The following is a 20,562-nucleotide window of genomic DNA, read 5'->3' as shown; positions in this document are numbered from 1 at the left end:
TACTATTGCAGTTATGGGGTTAATGGCCTTAATGTTAAAGGGTTAACTGTGTGGGCTCATTCAGGTTACTCCACTTCCCCTCGTGATATAGGATGACTATGCAGAAGGGATAGCCACTTCTTTGAATATCCTGTGACCAGTGATGTCACCATACGGAGATTGAAGGGTATATATAGATCCACCAAATGTTCTAGAAACAAGTTCTTCAGAGTTTATTGGGAACCTCACTGTGTGTCCTGTAAATAAGTTTATATAGTTAAGTGTATTAATATCTGTCCCGTCACCGTTTGTTTTTTTCAGTTAGGAACGTGCCCTTCAAGCGCCGGTAGTAATGGTCCTAGATTGTTCTCACTATTGAGAAGGAAGCATGCTTTTAGTAAGGCGTTCTGAGCATAGTAACTCTGGGGTATGTTTGAACCTACCCAACCGGAAGGTACCTAGGGCATCCTGATCAAATAGGTATTGAAGAAGTATGCAGTACATACTGTAGTAGCCAGTTACTAATTCAGCACCCCAAAGTGTATTCCTGATGAGGCCAATTCGATATGGAGCATGGGGACAAGAGACTGCCAATGTATTCCTTACTATAGGTAACAAGTATACGTACCTCCCCAGTGTAAGAGTAGGAGCTACCAGAGGAAAGACGTCCAGAGTATTATGTTTTGCCACGATGGATAACCAATAAAGTACCTTTTTATGTTTCACCAAAGCTACTGATGCCTATCCTTTTTTCTAGCTTCTTATTCACGCACAGCCTGCACCTACCCAGCACCCTGTACGGTACGAGAGACTGAACACTGCAATATATATAGTGAATCTAGTGTGACCTCCTTTGGAGCTGCATAAGGAGGGTTACATATAAAAAAAAATGAACAAGCAAAAAAAATGTCAATGATGTTCGCTTTGATTTGTTCACCCTTTTCCCTACTCTCCCACAAAGCCACTTGAAAAAGAAATGTATGACGTTTTTAAAGCTCTGTACACTATAAGTGTAATCTCTGAAACACGCTAATGTTGTCCACTGAAAGGTATCACAACCTGCATCAAGACTTTTCTCCAGGACCAATACAGCTACTAGAACTTTGAACTGCATAGATCCTCTGGTTAATAATTGCTGATGATTGCACAGTAAGCTGTGGACTCTACCCTAATCTTATCAAATTAGAAAGGCAACATTGTTAGCATGAGAAGCAGTCATGTTCTTTTCCTGTGGGGGAGCAAACCTGCTTCAATAACATAGTGCACTTTTACATGAATGTGCTGTAACCAGTTATTTTATTTAATACTCGCATTTCATTCTAATATGCTATGGCAAGAGTTCGCCTGATATGCACGCACACGGATAATTGTGTACAGTACTGGCATTTTGTTCAGAAGATGATTTGAAAGCATAAGGTAAGCAAGGGATCTTCTAGTACTCACTTATTTAGTGTGGTGTGTACAGTATGTTTAATGTTATCGTTTTGTAAATATAAATATATATATATATATTTAGATATATATATATATATATATATATATATATATATATTCTATATATATATTGTGTGTCATGTAAATATCTGCCCTCTGAACCTTGTCGGCCCTAATTTGCAGTCTTCAAATGAACTCTATCAGTATTAACTTGTTAAACCCGTACCAAAACGAGCTACTGTACATATTAACTGCCATTTCCCCACATTAGATGCTACACAAATATGTGTTAAATACACAAAACCTCCTATTTCTAAAGATGAGTATGTTGTTGATTTACTTTCTCCTAGGCAAAAAGATCCTTTAGAATATCAATATAATACGTCACAGTGCTGCATACACTGGGCTGTTTATAAAAGCCCATCTGCTGCAAAACAGAGAAGAATATATTTATCCCCAAAGTTCTTTTGCTCTTAATTACTGGGGATTGCTCTTAATTACTGGGGGGCGTGGGTTGACTCCGTTTTGCATTTGGGCGACCCACCCACCATTTGTACAAACATTCAAACTTTTCCTTAGAGGAACATTTAGTAGATCTTTTTGTCATTTAAAATTGTACCTGCATATGTTTTTACTTCACTGTCAGCTAATCAACTAACTAATTGCAGAACAACCAGACAAAGCTCATATTTTCTCCTCATGTCCTTTGAAAATAGGGCTAAAAAAATATTGGTGAGTTGAAAGTCTTTGCTTAGTAAGATATGCAGAAAGTGTGTTGTACAGCGCTCGTTGTAACCAAATAAGTATAATGCTAGTGAATGAATAAAATCCCAAGTATCTTATTTTGTCTACATGCTAAGATTAACTCTATCAGACCTTCTCAACGCATTTTAAAGGAGGACAGTAGAGAGAGTGTTACTACAAATGTATTTGTTTATATTTTCCCTTACTCATGTCCTGCATTTTTAACTGTATACCACCAGGTACTTATGCAAGGAATGAAAAAAAAAGAGACATTTCTCAAACCTGACAGAGAATAGTACATCATAAATTAGAACTAGAATGACTGAATTACTGACATTACAAACGACGCCTTATCATACTGTAGACTACTGTTATGATTGTAGTTAGGTAAAAAAAAAAAAACAACTGCACATTAAAACGGCATTTGAATTGACTTTTTATTTATTTCTACCATGTTTAGTACTTTGCTGAAATCAGCGATTTTTTGAAAAAAAATCTTTAATATTGCTGTCCATTAATGTCTTCTTGAAATGTTTGTTATTGTGAACTTGTATCATACAGTCCTGATTATTGCAACTTTGAAATTGCTGAACCACTTTTTTCAGGATAGACAGATGCACTGTAAGTTCAGCGGGGTATGTCAGTCACCCTGTTTGTTGCTCAGAGTAGGCTTTCAGGCACACATGTAAATGCAGTTGAACATTTCACCTAGTTACATAGATACATAGTACATGAGGTTGAAAAAAGACATACGTCCATCAAGTTCAACCTATGCTAAATTTAGACGACAGATTCATTATCCTATATTTGTACTTACAGTATATTGATACAGAGGAAGGCAAACAAAAAACCCCAGTGACACATCATCTAATAATATCTCATATTGGGGAAAATAAATTCCTTCCTGACTCCAAATATTGGCAATCAGATTACTCCCTGGATCAACATCTTTCCCATGTATACTTATTTGGTATATCCCTGTATACCTTTCCTTTCTAAAAAGATGTCCAACCTTTTTTTGAACATATCTATTGTATCTGCCATCACAGTCTCCATGGGTAATGAATTCCACATTTTAACTGCCCTTACTGTAAAGAACCCTTTCCTTTGTTGCTGGTGAAATCTCCTTTCCTCCAACCTTAAGGGATGACCCACCCTCGTTTGTACTGCACTTAGAATGAATAGTTCTTTTGAAAGCTCCTTGTATTGTCCCCAAAAATATTTGTATATTTCATACAATTTTATCATATCCCCTCTTAGACGCCTCTTTTCTAATGTAAACAAATCTAATTTAGCTAGCCTCTCCTCATAAATCAGATTATCTATCCCCTTTATTACAATTTATTACAAATTGAACAGAATTTTTAAATACGTATAAGTATAGATGGTTAAAACACCAGAACTGTCCAGGGGCAGCCACCCCTGAGCCTGAGAAGGGGCCTCAAACATGTGTGAGTTGGGCATGAAACCCTTTCTCACTTTCAGAGCAAAGGATGCAGAGTCTACAAGGGATGTTCCAATGCTAAGGGTTGGATTGTACCAAGAAAGGGCAGGGCTATGACATGAAGGGGTGGAGTTATAATATGAATGGAAGGGGTGGGGTTATAATGTGAATGCAAGGGGTGGGGTTATAATATGAATGCAGGGGGTGGGGTTATGCATGGGGTTAGCGTTATGACACTATGGTTATGATGAGAAGGGTGGGAGTTTATGACTGTCTGATGGTCTCCCATCAGCATGAGATTAACCTCATTCTGCTTGGGACTATAAAACAGAGCCTTAATGTATGAGACTCTTAACAGGGCTGGAAACATATGTCTGTGCAGAACAAATGTACAATACCAGTGCTCCACCCAAATTGGCTTGCAATTTATTAGAGAGATTTCTATATTTTTAACCTATGTCTATTAAGAAAGGAGCCGCTTAGTTGCATATTTTGATCAAAAAATTATTTCAGCCTGCTAACCCCGTCAAGATACCTATACTAAATAAATACAATTTTTTATTGTCCGATGGACTAAACTTAGTGAAATAAATTCATTAAATGAATGAAGCATAATGCTTTTTATGGTTTAGTGCAAATTAAAAACTGGCATACGCCAGTAACAAAGTTCCTTTAACATATATGTCTGGGTAAGAGGCAAATTCAAATTGAGCAAGTATCTAACAACTAGCAGGAGACTCTGAAGAATCAACCATTGTCATGGCCCACTGATCGTACTCCTTCTTAGTTGGAAGAACAATGTGGCTTGCAACTGCTCTGTGGGGGCCGCTATTGGTAGGCGATACTTTATAAAGTCACATGATGCTATCAGCCATGGAGCCTCGCTACTTCCCACAACCATGGAATCATGTGGCTCCTCCCACTCTCCTCTTGACCAAGCTCACAGAGGAAGGCAAGCAGCTATATTAAAGTTACATTCCAAGTTGAATGCATACTTTTTTTCATCATGGGGATAAGCAGGGGGTCTCTGGAGCAGAACTACATTAATTTGAGATTTGGGGACTCCCTTTGTTCCCAAAATATTTACTGGGAATTTAACTTTTTGTAAGTTAAAATCCTGAATAACATTGTGGCTTCCTACTGGCCTGTGTCACGCAGGACATTTAAACCTCCATTTTGTTTCCCCTGGATGGGAAGAACTGGCCACACCTTCTTCAGTTAGTACCTCGGGAACCAGGGGTCGTGGGAGCTGAAAATAAAGCCGTTTAGCTCCTAAAATCCCTGCCACCCACCCATGTTAATCTCATGTCCATTTTAATTATGTGGGAGGAGCAGTAAAGAGATATCCGAGTTGGGAGCACAAAGAAGGGAAATGGGAGAGTCATTAGAAAGACTGCAAACATGATAGTACATAACCCCAGTGCCTTATCTATGGCAAGGACAGATTCTGTTATGACTCATGAGGCCAACCGTTCCAGGGTTGAAACTAAACAATGATGCCTGAAACTAAGGAGTGTAATGTCCAGGAGTAACACAGTGATGTAATGTACTGATGCAGCCACGAGTATCCGAACACATGCCTGGGAGAATCTGGGGCAATATCCCATTAATGCTGCAACATTTCTGTGACATTTCTGCAGACAGACTAATGGCCCATCAGATTAACACAGCGGGGTCCCTGGCAGCCCCATTCAAACTGAATAAGACTGCCAGGGACCCCCGCTGTGTCAATCCGATGGACCATTAGTATGTTTGCAGAAATGTCACAGAAATCTTGCAGCATTACTGGGCGATTGCCCCAGATTTTCCCAGGCATGTGTTCGGATACTCGTGCTGCATCTGTATGTAGGGATGTGACTTTCAAGAAAAGAAAGTGAGATTCCCAAACAGGGCACTGAGATCAGAACAGGTAGATTAATTTGGGTGAGTGATGGCTGTGTATATTCACTAAACGGGTGATGCAGGCTCGAAAGTGAACTCAATGCAAATTTTACATTGTAATAGTCACAGACATAGGGGGCTATGCACTAAGCTCAATGGCTTTGCGTTCTGATTTGGCCAAAAAGCAGGTTCGTTAAAAAGTGAAGCCGGGGACGCGATGCACTAAGGCCTTGAGGCCTTTTTTAAACATACCTGCTCAAAATAGCTCAAAACAGCCACAGCGTACGTGATGCTTTTTTTCCCCCTGCTAGCGTTCTGAACCTTTACGTTCGCTAGCTGATAGAAAAAAAAGCCGCTTGTAACATTTGCATGGAGATTTGCTATCTCCATGCAAGACTGTTACAGGCGATCGTACACTAAATAAAAACATTTTAATAATAGTGTAGATGTGCAGGGGGTCTCCGGAGCTGAACCGCATTGGTTTCAGGTCCGAGGACCCCCTACTTCAGGAGATATAGGCCCCGTTATGGGGTGCCGGTATCCCCTGCAGTTTAAAGCTCCCGTGTCACGTGATCGGGTTATTTATATTCTGCAGGGGATACCGGCACCCCATAAAGGGGCCTGTATCTCCTGAAGTAGGGGGTCCTCGGACCTGAAACCAATGCGGTTCAGCTCAGGAGACCCCCTGCACATCTACACTAGTATTAAAACACACATAACAATAAACAATAATTCATTACCGTAGCGGCTATCTGCTATGTAATGAAGCTGCTTTAATGTATTTTTAATAATAATGTGCGGGAGCAAGGGGTCCCCTGAGCTGAACCGCATTGATTTCTGCCTCAGAGAACCCTGCTTCCCGAGTTACAGGCCCCGGTATGGGGCATCGGAGGCCAATGTCGCCGCCATCTTTATAGCGTCCAAGACGCGACGTGGGCTCTATAAAGATGGCGTCCTCACTGGCACCGATGCCCCAAACCAGGGCCTGTAACTCGGGAAGCAGGGGTCTCTGAGGCAGAAATCAATGCGGTTCAGCTCAGCTTAACATTAAGGCAATGAAGGGGTTAAGGCACATTAGCATGTTTATTGGGGACAATTGCCCCCAATAAACATTGCAATACACAACATACAATATAGTAATGGGCAAAATTACTATTATCCACATATGGATAATAATGCATTTGCCCATTTAAAATACATAAACATTACAATAAATATAGTCAAAACATTTTCCACTTACGTTTTACAGGCACCCACGATGAAGGCCGTCTTCATCCTCATCTTAATTCTGCCCATGTCCCTCCGGTGCTGCAAAACATGCACAACAATCACAATAGCCAATGTAATGTCCCCTAACCCCTTTATCACCATAGCGGTTATTAACCACTACAGTCATTAAGGGGTTAACCCACCCCACCCACCACTCGGGAGGCCTACATACCCTCCCCTACTACCCCCCCCACCCCATGAGGCCTAACCACCCTCACCCACTACCCACAAGGGAGGCCTACCCACATACCCTTGGGGCCAATACCCCCTTCCTCCCTCCACCCCCCCAACACATACAGTACAATAATGTGCAAAATAACTATTATCCAGATATGGATAATATATTATTTGCCCATTATGAAACACATAAAACATGCATAAATAAATACATGAATTTTTAATCTTAAAATCACCACATTGCATGTTGCAATAATACAGCATCTATTGTAAATATAAGCCAACAAATCAGCAGCTCAACAAATGTCTATGAAATGTCATACAATTGCATTGTGTGTACATGATGCAATTAATCTGTGCATCATGTAACACTATGCAAAATATATGTAACAATAAAATACACTATGAACAATGTCCCCTAACCACCAAAGCCATACAGGGATAATAATTGATTGTTTGGTTCATGTTTATGTTCTTTTCATGTATGGCTAATGTATTTAGCAGCTTTATTTTGTAAGTGTTGTGAATAATGTAAATTGTATTTAGTTACAGGTTAATTGTAATGGCTTGTTTCTTGAAGTTAGATTAGAATGATGATGGTTACTTTAAATTAGAATTGTTTTGGCAATGGTTAGCCTTTATTAATTGAATAGAGAATTGGATAATTGATTTGTATTGTATTTTAATTGGTTTAGGAAATGGATTAATTGATTGCTGCTAATTGTATTGATGTTGCTATTTGATTTTCATGATGGCTTTGGTGTTTATGGTTCTTCATAGAGTATTTTATTGTTACATATATTTTGCAGTGTTACATGATGCACAGATTAATTGCATCATGTACACACAATGCAATTGTATGACATTTCATAGACATTTGTTGAGCTGCTGATTTATTGGCTTATATTTACAATAGATGGTGTATTTATTGTAACATTCAATGTGGTGATTTTAAGATTAAAAATTCATGTTTTGATTTGTGGATGTTTTATGTGTTTAATAATGGGCAAATAATATATTATCCATATCTGGATAATAGTTATTTTGCACATTATTGTACTGTATGTGTTGGGGTGGGGGGAAGGGGGTATTGGCCCCAAGGGTATGTGGGTAGGCCTCCCTTGTGGGTAGTGGGTGAGGGTGGTTAGGCCTCACGGGGTGGGGGCTTAGTGGGGGAGGGTATGTAGGCCTCCCGAGTGTTAGGTGAGGGTGGGTTAACCCCTTAATGACTGTAGCGAGTAATAACCGCTATGGTGATTAAGGGGTTAGGGGACATTACATTGGCTATTGTGATTGTTGTGCATGTTTTGCAGCACCGGAGGGGCATGGACAGAATGAAGATGAGGATGAAGGCGGCCTTCATCGTGGGTGCCTGTAAAAGGTAAGTGTAATATGTTTTGACTGTATTTATCGAATGTTATATGTATTTCAAATGGCCAAATGCATTATTATCCATATTTGGATAATAGTAATTTTGGCCATTACATACTGTATTGTATGTGTTAGGGGGGTGTATTTAGTTTTAATTGTTGTTTATTATTTTTGTTGGTGCAACATTGGTACCGCAGGCCCACAGGTACCCCAGGACTCCCGCGGGGACTCCCGCGGTGACCCCGGGACGGCCGTGGGGACCCCCGCACTCCCGCGGGGACCCTCGCTTGGTGAGCCGGGGAACCCCGGACACCCGCGGGGTCAGCCGGGGTACCCGCGCGACCCCCGGGCTCCCTCGGGTACCACCGCGGGGTCAGCCGGGGACACCCGCCGGCCTGCTGTATGGGTTTTGCACATGCAAAAATAAAAAAACAGATTTTTTTATAAGTCCAGATTTCTTTGCGTCTACTCTGACCTGACGTGTTCTGATCAACGCAACTTTCGCGTTTGCTAAGGTTGCGTTGCTTAGTACATCCCGCTTAAGGGCAGAATTTCACGCAAACAGGGTTGCGATCGAGCAAAGTTGGACATAGAAAAAATTCCTGAAAAAAGTCATATTTAGACCGCAAAGTGCCTGTTTGCGTTGCTTAGTGCATCGGGTTGAGCCAAAAATCACGATCGAAGAGCACTTTGCAGTCTAAAAGTGACTTATCGGAGCTTAGTGCACAGCTCCCATAGTATTCAGAGCTGCTGTAGCTTTCTTGCTGGTCCCGGTGCCCTGGATTCTTCCATATTTCTCTTGTTCCCCTTGACCTTGAAACATGAAAGCCCTGCTAAAAACTAACTCAGGCATGTTGCTAGACAGAACATCAGCAGCTTTACAGGACATTAAAAGCAACATTGTTTTAGGATCACGAAAGGGAGTGAGAGAACCGGGGGAGGAGAATGTAAGGAGTGAAAAAGAGAAATGGATGAGAAAAATAAAGAAAGTGGATATGCAGAGAGATTGGGTGATGTTTAAGAGCAGATAGCACGTGAAGAAGACATCAGGGGGCTCTTATAATGAGCAGCAGAAAGGGGGAAGTAAAGGATGTAAAGAAAGCTAGGAGGGCATGTGGAAGGGAGAATGATTTCAAAGGAAAATAGATAGGGAGTTGGTGAGCAAGGGTAAAGTGGAAGACAATTGAGTAAATCAGGAGAATATGATGACGAGGAGGGGAGTGGGGGAGGAGAGGAGGGGTGTGGGGGGGAAGGGGAGGACAGGGGTAGTGAGGGAGAAGGAGGGGGTAGAGAGGGGAGATAGGAAGGGGGGAGAGGAGGGAGAGGTTTGCTAGAGTGCCAAGTGACATACTGTATCTCCCCAAACACTCCTTTATACAATATGTGAAGCAATACCTGTGAACAACATGGAACATGCCTGAGATATCTGGGAAATATGCTAAAGTTAATCATCTCAATATACTTTCCCTATCAAAATTTGCATATTTCCCAGATCTCCCAGGTGTGTATCTTTTTGTGCACAGGTATCTCTCCACATATTGTATAAAGGTTTGGGGAGGTATATACTTTCCTCTCCCCCCACCATCTCTTTCCCCCTCTATCTCCCTTAAATCATTAGTGTTAACGGCCATAAGTATATAGTTCATGCAATGCCCTTTCCGGCTGAAAACAGCCCTGAACACTACATAATTGAACTTTGAAGATACACACCAGTTAATTGGGGACCTGGACCTTAGTGCTTTTACTACTGTACACCACATACGAATCAGAAGCCTGACAACATGTATACTGTATTTCACAATAATATATGGCAACTAGCATGAGCCAAAAAAGTCACTACAAATTAAAACAAAAACCTGGTCCCGGCAGTGGAATAAAATACAATATAATACAAAATATTCACCATTTTCTTAAGGAGTGGAATTGGAGAATCACTGTGAGCATCCATAACAATAGCATCCTAATGATATACTGTACAGTAACTAGGTGCTCAACTCCATAACATTTTAATATCTGAGGGCAATGCCAGATAGGCCCCTCAGACACTATATGAGCTGTGAGTCCATCTTTACTTGTCAGTGTCACAAACAGTTAACTACTGTACGTCTGTGCAGGTGAATCAAGCAGAACTTGATGAGTCAACTTTATCACTGAACATGGTAGTGGAAAAATGTTGAAATTATGCCGGTTAATAAAATGTTTTCCTAATTTGCAATAATCTTACATCATCTCCTTGAAATACGTCTTCAAATCTTTTTCAAATGGTACAGAATGCTTGTGAGTGTCTACATGGTTAGGCCATCCACTGTTTAGTAATATTTCAAAAGTGGAACATACTGAGTTTTAAATCAAATATCAGGTACTGAATTGATGGGGATAGGTCTGGTAGAGAGAGATCAATGCTGTGCTATCTTAACAGAGGTGATTCTCAAGGTCATATAAGGTTATCTAGAGCAGGGGTGCACAAACTGGGGGAGCCTGACCCCCCCAAAGGGGTGCGGAACTCTCTGCGGGGGAGCGGCGGTTACAGAAGCCCTGCGCGCTTCTCGAAGGCATTTATATTAAATGCCGGAGTAGAGGCGAAGGCCTCTGTAGCTTCATTTACCTTGGCTCAGATGGCTTCTCGCGGTGCGGCAAATGACACCGCCGCCAGACGTTGCCAGACGTCGTGATGTCAAAATGCCCGAGCCAAGGTAAGGGGGGAATGAGGAAGGAGAGCCGGCAGGAGGCGCAGGGGGAAAAGATTGCGCATGACTGATCTAGAGGGACATACAGCAGAGACTGCGACTATTCTAACACAAACCAGTGGCAATCGCCAAAAAGACCCGGTACATGCTGGATACGTGCCTTAAATTTGCCTTAAACTGGCCCCAGCATTTCTGCATTGATTAATGGCCCATCAGATTAACAGCAGGGGTCCCTGGCAGTCCCATTCAAACTGAATGGGACTGCCAGGGACCCATGCTGTGTTAATCCTATGGGTCATTAGTCAATGCAGAAATGCCTTAAACTTGCCTTAAACTAGCAAGGTTACACCCAGCACATACCCAGAATGTAACCGGGCTAGTTTAAGGCAAGCTTTAGAATAGTCGTGGTCTCGTCTGTTGATGGCAAAGATGGCTTAGATGTCACATGTGTCTTGTGACACCAACAGGTATGAAACATGAAGAAGAACGAGTCAAAGGAAAAAAAAAAAAGGAACTTCGATTCACGGAAATACGGCAAAGGAACTTGCCTGAGCTAGTAATATATTCATGTTGATGACAATGACTAGCAGTGTCAAAAACTCGAAGAGGATATGTAAAAAAAAATAAAAAAAATAGGTAATATAATATATTATTGGACCACCAATATCTGAAGAGGAACCCTGTGAGGTTTGAAAGCTTGTACACCGTAAACTATTGTTGGTCCAATAAAAGTTACCATATCACCTATTGCTTCCTTTGTTTTTACCAAAAATTAGAGACCGACACTGCTAGAATAAATTTTTGTCTTCAAGAAAGATACAAAGAGATTAGTGACCTACTGTAGCTACATTTAAGTTGTTCATGACTTTTGTTTTTCTTTCAATTAAGTGCATCAGGCCAAAGCCTAATTGCAGAGGATCAAAGTTAGGAGTGTACTTGAGAAAGTGAACTGTGTGAGAGTATATGTATATTACGTTCAAGAAGTATGAATGTAAAAGTAAGTAGAAAGACAGTGATTGCCTGCTGGGAGCAGTTGGAGGGACATTTTCAGGGATTGATTAAAAGCAGATGATAGAATCCCCTTTCTTCAGGTCCTTTCCCACCAGGAAAACGAATGTGGTACTTCCCTTATCGGTTGAAATATGAACAGAATCACCCTTCTGTGAGTTAGCTCAAGGAACTGTATAAGAGACATGTGATGGGTCCATTGTTTGTATTGTGGCTTATTAGGGGATTTAAGGGATTCCCATACGTCCCTTCGACCTATGGACTAAAAATGATTGAGCTCTGTAATTATGCTATATTAGGTGGTGCTGTCTGCTACTCCTTTCTTTAACTATTAAAAGTATAAACTGACTGATATTTCCATAACCAGCAGAAAAATAGATCATCACAATTGCATGCAAAACAGGAATTTGAGGGAGCTATATATTGTGACAGAAACCAGGCAATACATTCGATATATAGGGCTCCCAGGATACTGGGCAGCTTCTATCCTGTTTAGGCTGGAAAGTGCAGCCACAGAAGGGTTGTCCTCCATCCCACAGTTTCAGAGGGATGAGGGATCCAGACCAGAGTTTGTCTGCTGCCTGATTTCTGTCACCAGTCCTGCTAATAGAAAACAGGTATTTAAAGTTGGTCTCCTGGTTCCTCTCCCCAAGAGCCTGGAGGTAGGACTGCTGCTGGAAGCAGAAAGGGGAGACCCTTTCCCCAAAAAGGGTAAATCATGCTGATGCTATGTTAAATTGTAAAGTTCCTTATTTTGTTTGGTGGAAGCGGGCAAGCCCTAGTCAGGTTGATCTTGTGTTAGGTATTGCTCAGATGAGCAGGCTTTTGTTTTGTACTTGTTTACAAAGTGTTAGTCCCACTGGGACTAATACACTTATATATATATATAAAACGGAAATAGCCGTGTTAGTCCAGTTGCGATAGTGTAGAATAAAGGAGTACTCCAGTTTTAGGTGATACCTTTTTTATTTGGACTAACAATTGATATAATAGGACAAGCTTTCGAGAGTTCTCCTCTCTTCGTCAGATCAGCAATACTGATTTACAAAGAAATCTATGACTTTCTCAGAGATTAGAAAAGGGTGAAAAAAAGAAAAAACACACTGGAAGGGTATTAAAATTGTGACAAGGTAGGGGAGAATAGGAGATGGGGGAGCTGCACATCTAACAGCAGCACGAAGGGGGAAGGGGATGTATTGGATTGGAAGATGGGCAAAGAGGCAGGGAGGACATTACAAAAATTATGATCGTGTGTGAGAAACCCCATATCTGCATTAAGTCCTCTTGTTTTGGTGTTAAAGAGTCTTATCATTCTGAGTTCAAATGTTTTCTGTTCTTGGGTGCGTTTAAACATTCCATTGAGGATTTTGATTTTTAAATCATTTATGGAATGATCTGGTTGTGAGAAATGATGTCCCACTGAAGAGCAGTATTTTCCTTCTTCATGGTGTTGTATTGAGTGTCTGTGCATATTTATTCTGCCTTGTAGTTTTTGACGGATTTCCCCAATGTAGCATCCTTGGTCACATTTGTTGCATTGAATCATATATACTACATTCCTGGATGTGCAGCAGTATGATCCATTAACATTGAATGTACCATGGTTGTGACTGGCTGTGGGATCATGGCATATATGTTTGCAGAGTTTGCACCGTGTGTTGTTGCACTGTTCTGTGCCATTATCAGTGTCCTTGATTTTATAATTTTTTTCTGTTGACTCATTTCTGTTTGAGGTTTGGTGGTTGCCACAAAGTAAGGATGGGAGGTTTGGAGAAGATTTCTTTTAATGCCACATTCGCTGCCAGCATGGGTTGCAGATCGTTGATTATTTTTCGTATTGCCTCTAGGGTAGGGTTGTATGTGGCCATTAGTATTATGCATGTGGTATGTTATTTCTTAATTGATGGATGGAATGAGTTCAGGGACTCATAGAATTGTTTTAGGTTTCTTTCACCCCCTGTCCATATTATAAAAAGGTCATCAATGTATCTGTAATATTTGTAAGGTTTGTGGAGGCATGTGGTTAGGAATCTCTGTTCAAGATTTGCCATGAAAAGGCCTAAAGGGAATACAAAAAAATAATCAAAGATCTGCAACCCATGCTGACATAGGGTGTGGCATTAAAAGAAATCTTCTAATACTGAAGTACTCATTTATTTTGTACTATATATATCTATCGATCTCTATCTATCTCTATATCCTATCTATCTCTATATCCTATCTATCTATCTATCTATATATACAGCTGAACCCCGTTATAATGTGGTGCTCGGGGTCCACATAATGCGATCGCGTTATTACGGGGATCGCAAAAAAAATGGCCGCCGCGATCACACCCACGCTGGTCTTACACGGAGCAGGGTGCTGGGGATCCAACCCCATGGGTCAGCCATCGTGGGGGGTGGGAGGGGGTGTGTGTGTATGTGTCTATCTGTCTGTCTCCATGTGTGTCTGTTATCAATAAGGCTGGATGTTTAAAAAAAAAACAACAAAAAAACAGCAACTTATGAGTTTAGTTAACATAACACTATGATTAATTTGAATATTACCAGTAGCCCAACTTGGAAACAATGAAAATAGGCAACATGGTTTTCTGTGTTATGTGTCCATGAAGCATTTGTCAATGTTGGTTACATTTGTCTCTTGACAATTTACAAGAAAATCTTTAATGTACTTTATGCATTTACTTGCAACGTGCTGCTTATGCTATTTAGGAATTATATTTTTAGTGATGAGTATTTTGCAAGACATTTTAGTGGAAAGAAATGCTTCCGTTTCAAATGAAGCAGCCAATCACCAACTCCCTAAAAACACAGTTCTCCTTTGATTGAGCTCGTTGTGTTCTTAGAAAAACATTATGTGCTTTTCCTCCTTTTAGATCTTTTAACTCTGGAACGCCTCATGAACAATGTCAGGCAGGTCTTGTATGCCGTTAGAGACTTGCACAATACATATGAGTGGGTGAACCCTAAAGGATTTGGTTCTTTTTTTTTAACCTAGCAATTGCATTATTTGATTTAAGGAACTCAACATTTATATACAGAAAACAATAAAATGTGAGATAAAATTATGCAAGGGCTATGTCCAGAGACCGTGTGTGTCTGTTACAAATAAAGTTGGATGTTTTATTATTATATATAAAAAAAAAACAGCTGACATCATTCGCGCTGCGCCGCTTGAGGAGCTGGGTCGCGTCCTCAGCCTGCATGGTGGTGTCGGGGGAAAGAATGGTAGGAGATGTTCGGGAGCCACGCTCAGACCGCGTTGTAAGCGGATCCGCGTTTTAGTGTTTATAGCGCTGTGCGTGGGGTCCAAAGAATCACATCGCTTTATAAGCGGATGGCGTTAGAAATAATGTACAATTGTATGCATTGTACAATAAAGTATTTAAGACACCAATAATCGTGTTGTAAAGTATTCATAAATACGAAAATTGGGAGCCACGCTTGCATCGCGTTATAAGCGGATTCGCGTTATAACGGGGTTAAGCTGTACTGCATTAACTTTTGTGGCATTTGCAAGATTCACAAAGTGTTGAGCAGCCTGCAAAGATTGTAGCAAAAATGTTACGACATTTAGAGAATCGTATGGATTTTTTTATGGGGGAATTCGTGTTGGAAAGTTTTGATGCAAAATTTCTTGCCAGACACAATAGTCCCATTTTCCCCACAATAACAAACTACTGGTTAGGGTCACAGTGGTGCACAACCCATGGGTCGCAACTCCCTTGGGAGTCATTGCCAAATGTTTGGGGACCGCCAAAACAGTAAGGATTGACTCTGCGGGGGTCTTGCTTCTGAATGGGACCCTCACAGCTTTAATCTTCTGACTGAAACTACAGAAACTACCTTACACTACACCAGTAGCTGCCCGTCTCCCTCCTTCCCTGCTGTCTCTCTCCCTCCCTGCCTCCCTTCTGTCTCTCTCCCTCCCTCTCTGCTGTCTCTCTCCTTCCATCCCTGCCTCCCTGCTGACTCTCTCCCTCCCTGCCTATCTCCCTCCCTGCTGTCTCTCTCCCTCTCTCCCTCCCTGCTTTCTCTCTCCCTCCCTCCCTGCCTTCTCTCTCCCTCCCTCCCTGCCTTCTCTCTCCCTCCCTCCCTGCCTTCTCTCTCCCTCCCTCCCTGCCTTCTCTCTCCCTCCCTCCCTGCCTTCTCTCTCCCTCCCTCCCTGTCTCCTCTGGGTCCATTCAGTCGGTTGACGTTGTAGATGCACGAAAATGGTCATACGGGCATATCCATATTCTGGCATCTACGACGTCATCCAGGCTGACCAAACGCACCCGGAGGAGGACACAGGGAGAGAGACAGCAGGGAGGGAGAGAGGCACGGGCTGATGCAGTGGTGCAAGTTAGTTTCTGTAGTTTCCGTCAGAAGATGAAAGCTGCAGGGTTTCCCATTCAGAAGCATGGACCCCCGCAGAGTAAATCCTTACTGTTTTTTGGGGTCACTTAGTGAATATTTCAATGTAGGGGTCGCGGTTTTAAAAAAAGTTGCCCATTGCTGAATTAGAACATAGGGCCTCATGCAGTAAGCCCCGATAAGGCATTTATGGGCATTTTTTCCCTTCCAGATTCAGTAAGCCCCGATAAGTGGGAATTATCGGCAACTTTTCTTCCGAAAAAAAATTTTTCGCCACCCGGCTGCCGATAGCCACTTATCGGGACTTTTTTAACCCGCCTGAATTCAGTAAGCCCCGATCAGCTTTTCGGTGCTGATCGGCAGGCCAGATTGGAGATTTTATGACCAATCCAGCCCGCCAACTATAGTTGGCAACTTGCTGAAGGAGAAGCATCGGCAAGGGCGACACTTAGAAAAAATCAGCCCTTTTTCCTGCCTGTGATTGATGCCGGGGGTCTCCGGAGCTGATACCCGCACCGGAGCCCCCCGGCATGCATCCGAGGCAGGAAAAAGGCATTTAAAAGCCACTTCATTACCTTAGCGGCTAACTGCTAAGGCAATGAAGGGGTTAACCCACCGTGCCAGCGTTATTGTGGGTAGCGGGGATGGGTGAGGGGGGTATTTGGCCCTGGGTGTGAGTTTAGGACTTGCGGGGGGGTTGCGGGGGCACTTAACCCCTTCACGACCGTAGCAGTTAATACCGCTACGGTCCTGAAGGGGTTAAGGCCTCCCGCTACCCACCCGCAAGCCCTAAACTACCACCGTTGGGGCTAATACCCCTTTCACCCACCCCCACTAGCCACAATATTAAAAAAATACACACCCCAGCCCCACAATAACTAAATAAATACATAATTAAAGAAATATATATATATATATATATATATATATATATATATATATAAATATATATATAAATATATATAAACCCAACAACACCTATACCCCCCTAACATACTGTATAGTAATGGGCACAATGACTATTATCCACAAAAGGATAATAGTGCAGTTGTCCATTTACAATACATACACACCAATAAAGACATTAAATACATGTAGCACTCACCCATGTACGGCTGCCACGATGAAGGCCATCCTCATCTTCATTCTGCCCATGCCCCATCCGCTTCTGCAAAACAGACACAATAATTAAAACATTCTATGTAATGTCCCCTAACCCCTTAATCACCATAACGGTTATTAACCGCTACAGTCATTAAGGGGTTAACCCACCATCACCCACATACCCTCCCCCACTAACCCCCCCAACCCTGAGGCCCAACCACCCTCACCCACTATCCACAGGGGAGTACTACCAAATACCTTGGGGCCTATACCCCCTCCCCCAGCACATACAGTACAATAATGAGCCAAATAAATATTATCCACATAGGTATAATACATTATTTGGCCATTATTAAACACATTCAATACGGTAATAAAGTGATTTAAATTGTACTAACCTCATCAATAAGAAGTCTCCATCGCCAGCATAATCCTTGGTGTCCGTTGCCAAAATAATAAATAGCCAAAACATTTGAATACCAGTAACATAACACTGAACCCCTTAATCACCTTATCGGGTACTAACCTGAAAGGTAATTAAGGGGTGAAGCCATCCTGCAATGCCAACAACACTTATACATAACATCCTCAATGATTTAAAAACCAATTGCCTAACCAAATGCCATTTAATCATTCAATCTGAAGGCTCACATGCCTCTTAAAACATTGCATTTACAGTGTATACATGTAGCATAACATGTAAACTACATGTACACGCTGCAAATCAATGTTAACAATACAATTATCCCACTCAAATCGCCATACATCACAAGAAGTATATTATTTAATCCAATTAACTCACCATCAATGAATTAACACACATCAATTACATCCCTAAACAATTAAAATACCATCCATTCCAATTACACAATGAACTAAAGCTATCGTAACAGAGAACCACTTCAAAACATAGAAAAAAGTATACCAACAATTACAATATACTAAAGCAAGGCTTTCCATAACCTACTGTACGGCCTAGAAGCCCAAAACTTACATCTCTCTAATAATAAAATACATTTTCCACACATCTATGCATAGCCACAATGATTAACAATACAGAATATCAAGCTTTAACAACACTATCATTTCTTACCCTGTATATATATATGTAGACATACATACATACTGTACATACATACAGTGGCAACAAATGATATGCATTTTAAAAAATGAACACATGAAGAAGCAACAAAAAACACAGTTACATTCAATACATTTCTTTCTTAAACTTACCATTACTTGCCCCCACCGACTCCCGTTGATCAGCTTACTCACGAACCAATCCACGACACCATCCACGACACCATCCACGACACAATCCAGGAACAGGAAACCATGAAATAAAAAAACATTAAAAATTAAACATTAAAATAATACAACATGACAATCAAGGCTTGTTCTAGTTTTAATCCATGTGAATCTGTATTAAAATACCTTGTTCTGGGGTCTTCTTGGCGTCCGGTGCCACGCCCAGGTCTTCAATCTTCAGGAGGAGGTCCTTCCTCCTCGGCGTCTGTCTTCAAAATGAGACGCCATAGGCTTTTAAAGGCCTATGACGTCACATTTGTCGTCATATGGTTCCCACGGCCCTGATTGGGCCGTGAAAACCATGTGTTTTGGCCGATGTAAAAAAAATAGATGACGTCACTTAAAGGCAATGACAGCACAGCCAATCAGAATGGCTTTGCTGCAATTGCCTTTAAGAAAACGTCATGAAAAGACACATGGCCGGACTCACATGGTACTTGAACCAATCAGAGTAGGGATGGAGTTCCCACGCTCTGATTGTCTGCCGTACCATGTGAGTCCGGCCATGTGTCTTTTCATGACGTTTTCTTAAAGGCAATTGCAGCAAAAAAAAAACCTAAAAAAAAATGTATCATTTAAACAAAGGCTGCTATGTCATAATGATTGCACGAAACCCCGTATATCTTGGGTATATGACATGAATTGCTCCATATATCCTAGCGAACAATACAAAATGTTTAAAACAGTGTCACTAAGTACAGGAACTTTTTAGTGACCACACGATTAGTATAAAATAGACAACAAACATAATTTAATTATCCACAAAAATCCAACTAAATGACACTAATCGATCGAATAAAAACATCTAATGAAATCTCCATGGAGTAAAGAAAATATGGAAGGATGAATCAACAATATTACTAGCTTATTATATCAATATTCATTACACAAAAATCCATTAAGCATTGTAATCGTATGACATTATATAATATGGACCATCTACAAATCTAAGATCCAAATCAATTTATCTTTAAACAGTATCTAATTTAAAGAAACAGTACATGAGGTAAAGAAACAGCGGGGTCTTCACAGAATCAAAAAACTAATCCCCCTCTACTAATATTTGAGGAAATGGCTGAGGTTCCACTCAATGTTCAGACCGCATATCCAATATGCCTCCCTGTGATCTAGAACATTGAGCAAATCGCCCTTTCTCTCACTAGCAAATACTTTTTCAATGCCTCTAACAGTGAGACCTTTGATGCCCCCTTTTTTACACTGAGAGACATGCTTCGAGACTGGATGCGACCAGTCCCGTTTTTTAATCAGTCTGATATGTTCAAGTATTCTGCATTTCAAAGATCTCGTAGTCCCCTACTATAATCACTACACTCACACACATTTTTAACTCCTCCCTCTACTCTGGTACCTTTCCCTCTTTCTTCAAACATGCAACAGTTATACATTACTCAAAAACAGAAAGCTTGACCCTACCTGTCTTTCTAACTATTGACCTGTCTCCCTCCTGTCTTTTGCCTGTAAACTCCTTGAACGTCTTGTATTCTCTTGCTTGCTCCATTTTATCAACACCTATTTTCTCCTAGACCCTCTACAATCTGGCTTCTGCACTGCTCACTCCACTGAAACAGCCCTCACTAAAGTAACTAATGACCTCCATGCTGCCAAAGACAGAGGTCATTACACTCTGCTCATATTATTTGACCTCTCGGCAGCATTTGATACTGTGGACCACCCCTCTCCTTCACATACTCTTGTCATTCAAAACAAAGCTCTATCCTGGATCTCCTTTTACCTTTCCCATCATACTTTCAGTGTCTCTTTTGCTAACACCTCCTCC

At 41.2% G+C, this 20,562-nt stretch overlaps 1 protein-coding gene across 4 annotated transcripts in view; it reads left to right on the top strand.

Annotated features, from left to right (window-relative positions):
- Positions 1–1,159: 1,159 nt before the first annotated feature.
- IGSF5 (immunoglobulin superfamily member 5) overlaps positions 1,160–20,562 on the top strand; it is a 66,119-nt gene continuing 46,716 nt past the window's right edge. For 2 of the 4 annotated variants that reach the window (XM_075593721.1, XM_075593720.1), the window contains exon 1: positions 1,160–1,395. The gene's annotated coding sequence lies outside the window, so the exon portion shown is untranslated. The remainder of the gene's footprint in view (positions 1,396–20,562) is intronic. The other 2 variants (XM_075593717.1, XM_075593716.1) reach the window with 1 other exon arrangement.

The sequence above is a fragment of the Ascaphus truei genome, chromosome 3, assembly GCF_040206685.1.
Source record: "Ascaphus truei isolate aAscTru1 chromosome 3, aAscTru1.hap1, whole genome shotgun sequence".
Lineage (NCBI taxonomy): Eukaryota > Metazoa > Chordata > Amphibia > Anura > Ascaphidae > Ascaphus > Ascaphus truei.
The sequence above is the reverse complement of the archived record's forward strand: the minus strand, read 5'-3'. Positions and strand labels throughout refer to the sequence as shown.